Source organism: Podarcis pityusensis (genome assembly GCF_964106645.2).
Source record: "Podarcis pityusensis genome assembly, chromosome: 4".
In the NCBI taxonomy this organism is placed as follows: domain Eukaryota; kingdom Metazoa; phylum Chordata; class Lepidosauria; order Squamata; family Lacertidae; genus Podarcis; species Podarcis pityusensis.
Window position 1 is genome coordinate 101,659,461 of NC_138027.1, and position 6,224 is coordinate 101,665,684.

The 6,224-nt window shown below is 40.5% G+C and overlaps 1 long non-coding RNA gene across 1 annotated transcript; it reads left to right on the top strand.

The window, feature by feature from the left end:
* The first annotated feature begins 541 nt into the window (after positions 1-541).
* Positions 542-5,944, top strand: LOC308475968. Its single transcript, XR_013985593.1, has 3 exons — positions 542-634; positions 2,202-2,631; positions 5,362-5,944. It is a non-coding gene; the product is annotated as an uncharacterized lncRNA (long non-coding RNA).
* The last annotated feature ends 280 nt before the right edge of the window (positions 5,945-6,224 follow it).

The window sequence follows — 6,224 nt, forward strand, 5'->3', positions numbered from 1 at the left end:
ACAATGAAGGCCATAAATTCACTGGGGTAAAGGTGAGGAAAAACCCCAACCAAGTGCCCATCAAGTTGAGAAGAAAAAAATCTGTTTCCAGACCTGTCCACCAATGACCCAAAATTGCTCATTGATGGTCCCAGCGCCGCCGGGCAAAGACATACTGCACTTATTGGGCACAGAATGAGGCTTAAGTGGTATACAAATGCTTTAAATTAAATACATATACATAAATCACAGATTTTTGATATTTACGGTGGCTTCCACTAAGAAACAACTTCTTATGACAGACCCTCCAAGTGTCCCTATTTTCCAGGGACAGCCCCAGATTTACAGAAGCCATCCTGGTTTCTGATTTGATCCTGGAAAGTCCCGCTTTTCCGTAGGATGTCCCTATTTTCATCAGAGAAATGTTGGAGTGTATGGAGTTATGTGAGCCCTGAGCCAAGGAGATAAGTAACTATACAACCTTCATAAGACATCTGAAGGCAGCCTAGTATTGGAAAGTTTTTATCTTTAATGTTTTATTATGTTTTTATCTGTGTTGGAAGCTGCCCAGAGTGGCTGGGGCAACCCAGTCAGATGATGAATGTTGCTGATGATGGAATACGACATCCTCTTTTCATCAGAGAAATGTTGGAGGGTAAGCTATGAATCCAGTTAAACTGCTTATTTTGATATTTAGGATAAAAGCATTATAGAGGTTTAGAATCACTGACTTCAATCAGTCATTTTCAGGGGCGGCATGTCCCATTTCACTGCCTGAGGTGAAATGTGAAGGTGCCTCCCCACCAAATCCTCATTCCTCCCCTACCCGGGTCGTGTGGCAGTGCCTATGAAGCAGCGATAGCAGTGGGTTCTGGTGAGATCTCACAATATTTTCAAGAGCTCCTGTGAGCTCTCACAGAGCCGTTATGAGAGCTCATGGAGTGCATGAGATCTTGCGAGATTTTGATGAGAAGAAGTCACTGCCACTGCTGCCACCCTGGCCATCTTAACAACAGCAGAACAAACAAACAAACACAAGAACTTCTTGTGATCCGGTGAGTGGCAACTGCATTTGAATGGACATGTCACAGACAGGCAGGGGGTGGGAGGATCTTAATAGCAGACCTGAGTGAAGACTTCAGCTGTTTGTCTTCACAGGTCTGCTCACTGGGCATATAATAGGGTTTTCTTGAAGAGCAAAAAAGAGGACAGCCCAAGTCGCTGCCAGCCTGTGCCAGGGAAAGAGGTGTGTGGGCATGGGGGGGCACCCCCACCCCCACGTGCCTCTTTCCCTGGCTTGAGGTGACAGTGGCTGCAGTCTGCAGAGAAGCACAAGCACAAGCACAAGCCAGTCAAGCCTGAGCCCTGCCAGCCCAAGTGGATGCAGGACCCCAGCACCTGCTTGATCTTTGATGCGATGACCTCACTCTGCTGTGGCGCTTCTGCTTCCAGGGCGCAGTGCCCTACAGAGCATGTGCATGCCCCCCCCAACCCACCCACCCCCCAAAATTTAAAAAAAAACCCAAACTCCAGACATTCAAAAAAGTAAAAATGCCCAGATGGGCCTGTTGGCCCTGGGTTTTCCCCGACATATGGCAACCCTAGCATATAATTCACCACTCTCCCACCCTATGTAGCATATGGCCCTGCCCAAAGGTGGGAAGGCAGATTTTGTGTATGATCATGCTATGGAAACATTATATCACTGCATTCAGGGCCAGGGAGGGATTTACCTGCAGGTAAGTTGGGCCCATCGGGAGGGTTTTGAGTACCTTATAGCAATTGTCACCACTTGTTGGTGGATAAGGCATTGAAATGGATTAAGCCCTGTGCCCGGGCCCACAAGCATTATTTTCCCCACAGCCCTGGGAGGCAGATGACCTTCACTACAAATAATAATAATAATAATAATAATAATAATAATAATAATAATTTATACTCCGACCATCTGGCTGGGTTTCCTCAGCCACTTTGGGCGGCTCCCAATAGAATATTAAAAACACGATCAAACATTAAAAACTTCCCTTAACAGGGCTGCCTTCAGATGTCTTCTAAAAGTCAGATAGTTGTTTATTTCCTTGACATCTGGTGGGAGGGCGTTCCACAGGACAGGTGCCACTTCTGAGAAGGCCCTCTGCCTTGTTAGCTCTGCATTCACCACAGTACTTTAACAGAACAGGATAAGATTCAATGGCCCATCTAATCTAGAATCTTGTTTTCAGCTGTAACCAGCCAAGTGCTTCTGGGAATCTCACAAAGAGGGTACAAAGGCAGGAAGACTCCATGTTGCTTTCTCCCAGCATCTTGTACTCAAAAGAACTGGTTCCTCTTAACATGGCAGTTCCATTTAGCTATCACAGATAATGTAAATAATAGACTTCTACTCCAAGAAACACAGAAACAGCCAGAGAAACTTAAGCTGTTCATTTAAAGACTGGAAGGAAATTGGCAGTATGTGAAAATCTGGACCTCCTGTATTTGTTGAAAACAAAGTTCTGTGGATGTCACAGTGCTCTGAACAGCAGTTTAGAAATGAAGATAAATACCTGTGTCTGGCTTTTCACACCTGGAAATTCCTGTATTGCCTGATGCCAAGATTCAAGGCTTCAAGCAGGCAGCCTAATGAGAAGGCACGCTGTGACAATCTGCTAGGTAAGCTACTGTATGCAGAGCAATTTCATTATATTTAATGTATGTGCATTGCCTGTGAATACTGAAGGATCCTTTTTACTCCTAACTCATCAAATTCCGATGAAAAAACTACCACAAAATAGCAAGAAAGAGAAACTCTGAAGGACAGAGACTTCTGAGCTTTCAATGTTTTAAACATATTTCCCAGAGTAATTGAATTTGACGATAAACATCAGGGACAGCCTTTTTATCCTCAATATTGCCATGCTTCTCTTACAACTTAAATCTTTTCTTTCTTTCTTTCTTTCTTTCTTTCTTTCTTTCTTTCTGGTCTCCTGGAGCTAGTAATCTGCTAATTTCTGTGGCATAACAGTAGGGCACTGGAAGTGGTATGAAGAATACTTAACCTCTACCTGGAGTTACACATTAGTTCAATACATGGTTACACCACACCATTTCTAACATGGCATTTGACAGTGTGATGCCTCAGGGGTGTCATCCATAAGCTCAGGATGTACAGTTATTGGTTAGGAATGACTGATTTTGCCGAGTTACATTCATTTATTTCCCCTTTGGTTCTCTCAGACCCGAGTTCTACTCTTGAATTCCAGTTTAACTAGGGAAATTTCTAAAATTAAATTATAGAATTGGAGAATGCACATTTTCTGCAGCTTTCCATTCTGCAGTACCTTCACTTCCCTTGCTTCTGTCCTTGTATGTAACTGAAGACAGGCGCTTGCACACTAATAAAACATTGGTAAAGCTATTCTGAAAATCTATTCCTTCAGCCTAAGGGTTTGTGGGTGTTGAGGTGTGGGTGTGAAAGGACCTAGCATGATCTTTTCATTGACTTACTTGGTTTTAGATGTGTCGGGATTTCATTTAAACATATAACTAGCTGTCTTGAAATGATGCATCTAGATTTCAGGTCACAAACAAACATTTTTTTCAGGAGAAAACATGTAGAAGAACAGAGAGTTTAATACAGTTTTGATTTTCTGTTAAATGAACTTATGTTCAGATACAGTTTTAACTGTACTTATGCTAATGATTGCTAAAATATTTTCATGGGATGTGTGAAGCAGATACAGGGGGGAAAGTGTTGAATTTGAAAATCTCTTTTTGAAGTGTTTGAGTGAAAAACACAAGGAAAAAAATACTTTTCTATGTTCAAAGCATCAATCTTCAAATTACTGCACAGTTGAGGTTGTCATTAATCAGTGTATCTAGATAGCTTGTCATGTTTTATTACTTAAACCATCTGCAATAAATGTCACTCCATTCAACTGTAACATCAAAGTTTTATCTGGCACTTTTAAAAGGATGCTGTACCTTTAAAAAATGAGAAGTGAACACACGAAGAACAAAAACCTGCCAGTTCACTGCAGAGATTTGTGTTCTGTGCAGATCCTTAATGATCTGCATGACTACAGTAGTTGCTTTATATCTAATTCTGCACTAATAAGTGTGAACTCACAGATGGATCAGAAGATTGCAATGTTAATTCCAAGGAAGATCCTGTCACATTGCACTGGAATTTAATTTAAGGAAGGATTATACATGGATTAACTGTCCTATTAAGAAGCCCAATCCCAAATTTATGTGTCCTATATCTCTAGTATGAGGTTATATTTCTTCATTAACATCACAAGTGATGTATCAAGAGATACAGATATTAGATACATCACATTTTAATATCATCCAGATGCATCTATATTTGGTTATAGATATTTTATTTTATTTTTAAAAAAACTTTTATAAATGAATAATATATCAGCTGGATATCAAGAGAAGTATTAGCCTTTTACTTGATACATGTGCGCATTGACTGTGGCACTGTGAGAAGGCAATGGAGAAGCACCTTTAGAAGTGAGAACCACTTAATTCACAATGTCTAGGAAAAGGGAATGCTAACAACAATCCAAGTATCAAGGTGTTTGTTGAGGCTTTCTGGGTAGTCAATAGAGGCTTAAATCAGGTTTATTTTTATAGCAGTGGGACAACCTTGTCTTTAAGACCCAACCTAGATGTGCTAATGGCAGACCTATCACTCTAACCAAGAGTCTCTTGCAATCATGATTCAAGTATGGATTGTTTTTCTCAGTTCATCATTGTCTTGAGCTCACTGATGGATAAAGATGAGAAATAAATTTAACAAACCATAGAATTGTAGAGTTGGAAGGATCCCTGAGGGTCATCTAGTCCAACTCCCTGCAATGCAGGAAAAATACCAATAAATAGTAGTGTCAAGGGGCATTTCCTAATTTTTTTTGCTTTAGTTTTGTTGTATTTCTGTATTTCTACCCAAATATGACCTTCTGTAATAATTGCTTGTTAGTTTGGTAGCTCATCTGATTTGATCATTTTATCTTTTTGCACTTTTAATAATTAAACTGTGTGAGTTTGTGCACACACATTTAAATGGGGATGTAGCAAAAGCTCACATGGAGATGTTCTTCTGAGGCTTACTTCTCCATAGTTTACCACTTAACCTCTTCCCCTTTCCCCTCTAACTGGATCTGATTCCAAAAGTGAGCCTAGCTAGAGAGAAGTGCCAGGGGACAGAGTTGTGAAGAGATTTATGTTGGTCACAGAGAAAGCCCCCCCCCCCGCCGCCCCTTTTCTCATCAGACTGACCTCACTTACACCTGTTTTATGCATGATTGGGTAAGGCCCACATTTTAAGAGATGGATCTGTCAATGTCACAGCTATTTACTGATTGTATTTATAACAACTCATCTTTCCCCCAGGGACCTGCAATGCCTCATCTAGACCCTGGACAAACCTGCATAGTTGCTGAATAATGGGCTTCAGACCATGACCTGGGCTCACTGCTATCACATTTAATTTGACTTTGAGATATTTAGAATAGAAAATGAGGTTTAATGGAATCTGCAAGCTGACAAGCAGTCAGAATGTAAGTGATTTTACATTTTACTGCCAATATACATTTCCCCCAGAAGTACTGGACTGACCACTGTTGAAAACAGAACGCTGAGCTAGGTGGACTTTGGTCTGCCCAACCATACCTTGCTATATTTTTTATTGTCTTTTGGACCAGATTGTTGGGTAACAATTGTTGGGCACAGGATTTTAATAGCAGTTACAGTGATTTCGTTTGCCCTTGGAGTGATCTTAGCTTTGAAACTTGATTTACACGCAGGCATACCAGTAAGTTGAATGTTGATTCACCTATCCTCCCCACCCAAGTAAAAAACACCAACAGGGGGCTCTCTTCCTGTGTGTGTGTGTGTTTCCAGAATAGTTATAAAATCAGTGGGAGGCTGGCTGTTGCTGATGTCCCTGGTGCTTACCAATAGGCAGACTCTACATAAGCATGAAAACCAGTAGAGCATGCATTAGGATGGAAAGAAATTTATTAACATTTGACTTCAATATTGCATTCAATATTTTCAAAACTTCAATGTTTGTTGGGTTTTGGTATGCTTTATTATTATTTTATTGCATTTTCAGCTGTCTTGAATGCTATTGTATGCTGAAAAGGTGAAATGTAAATTATATTAATATTAAAACAAAGAAACAAGTTGTTATATTGTCTTTGCCCCAAGTGTCATTCCTAGGGATCTTGAGATGAGTTTCATTGTATAAAATA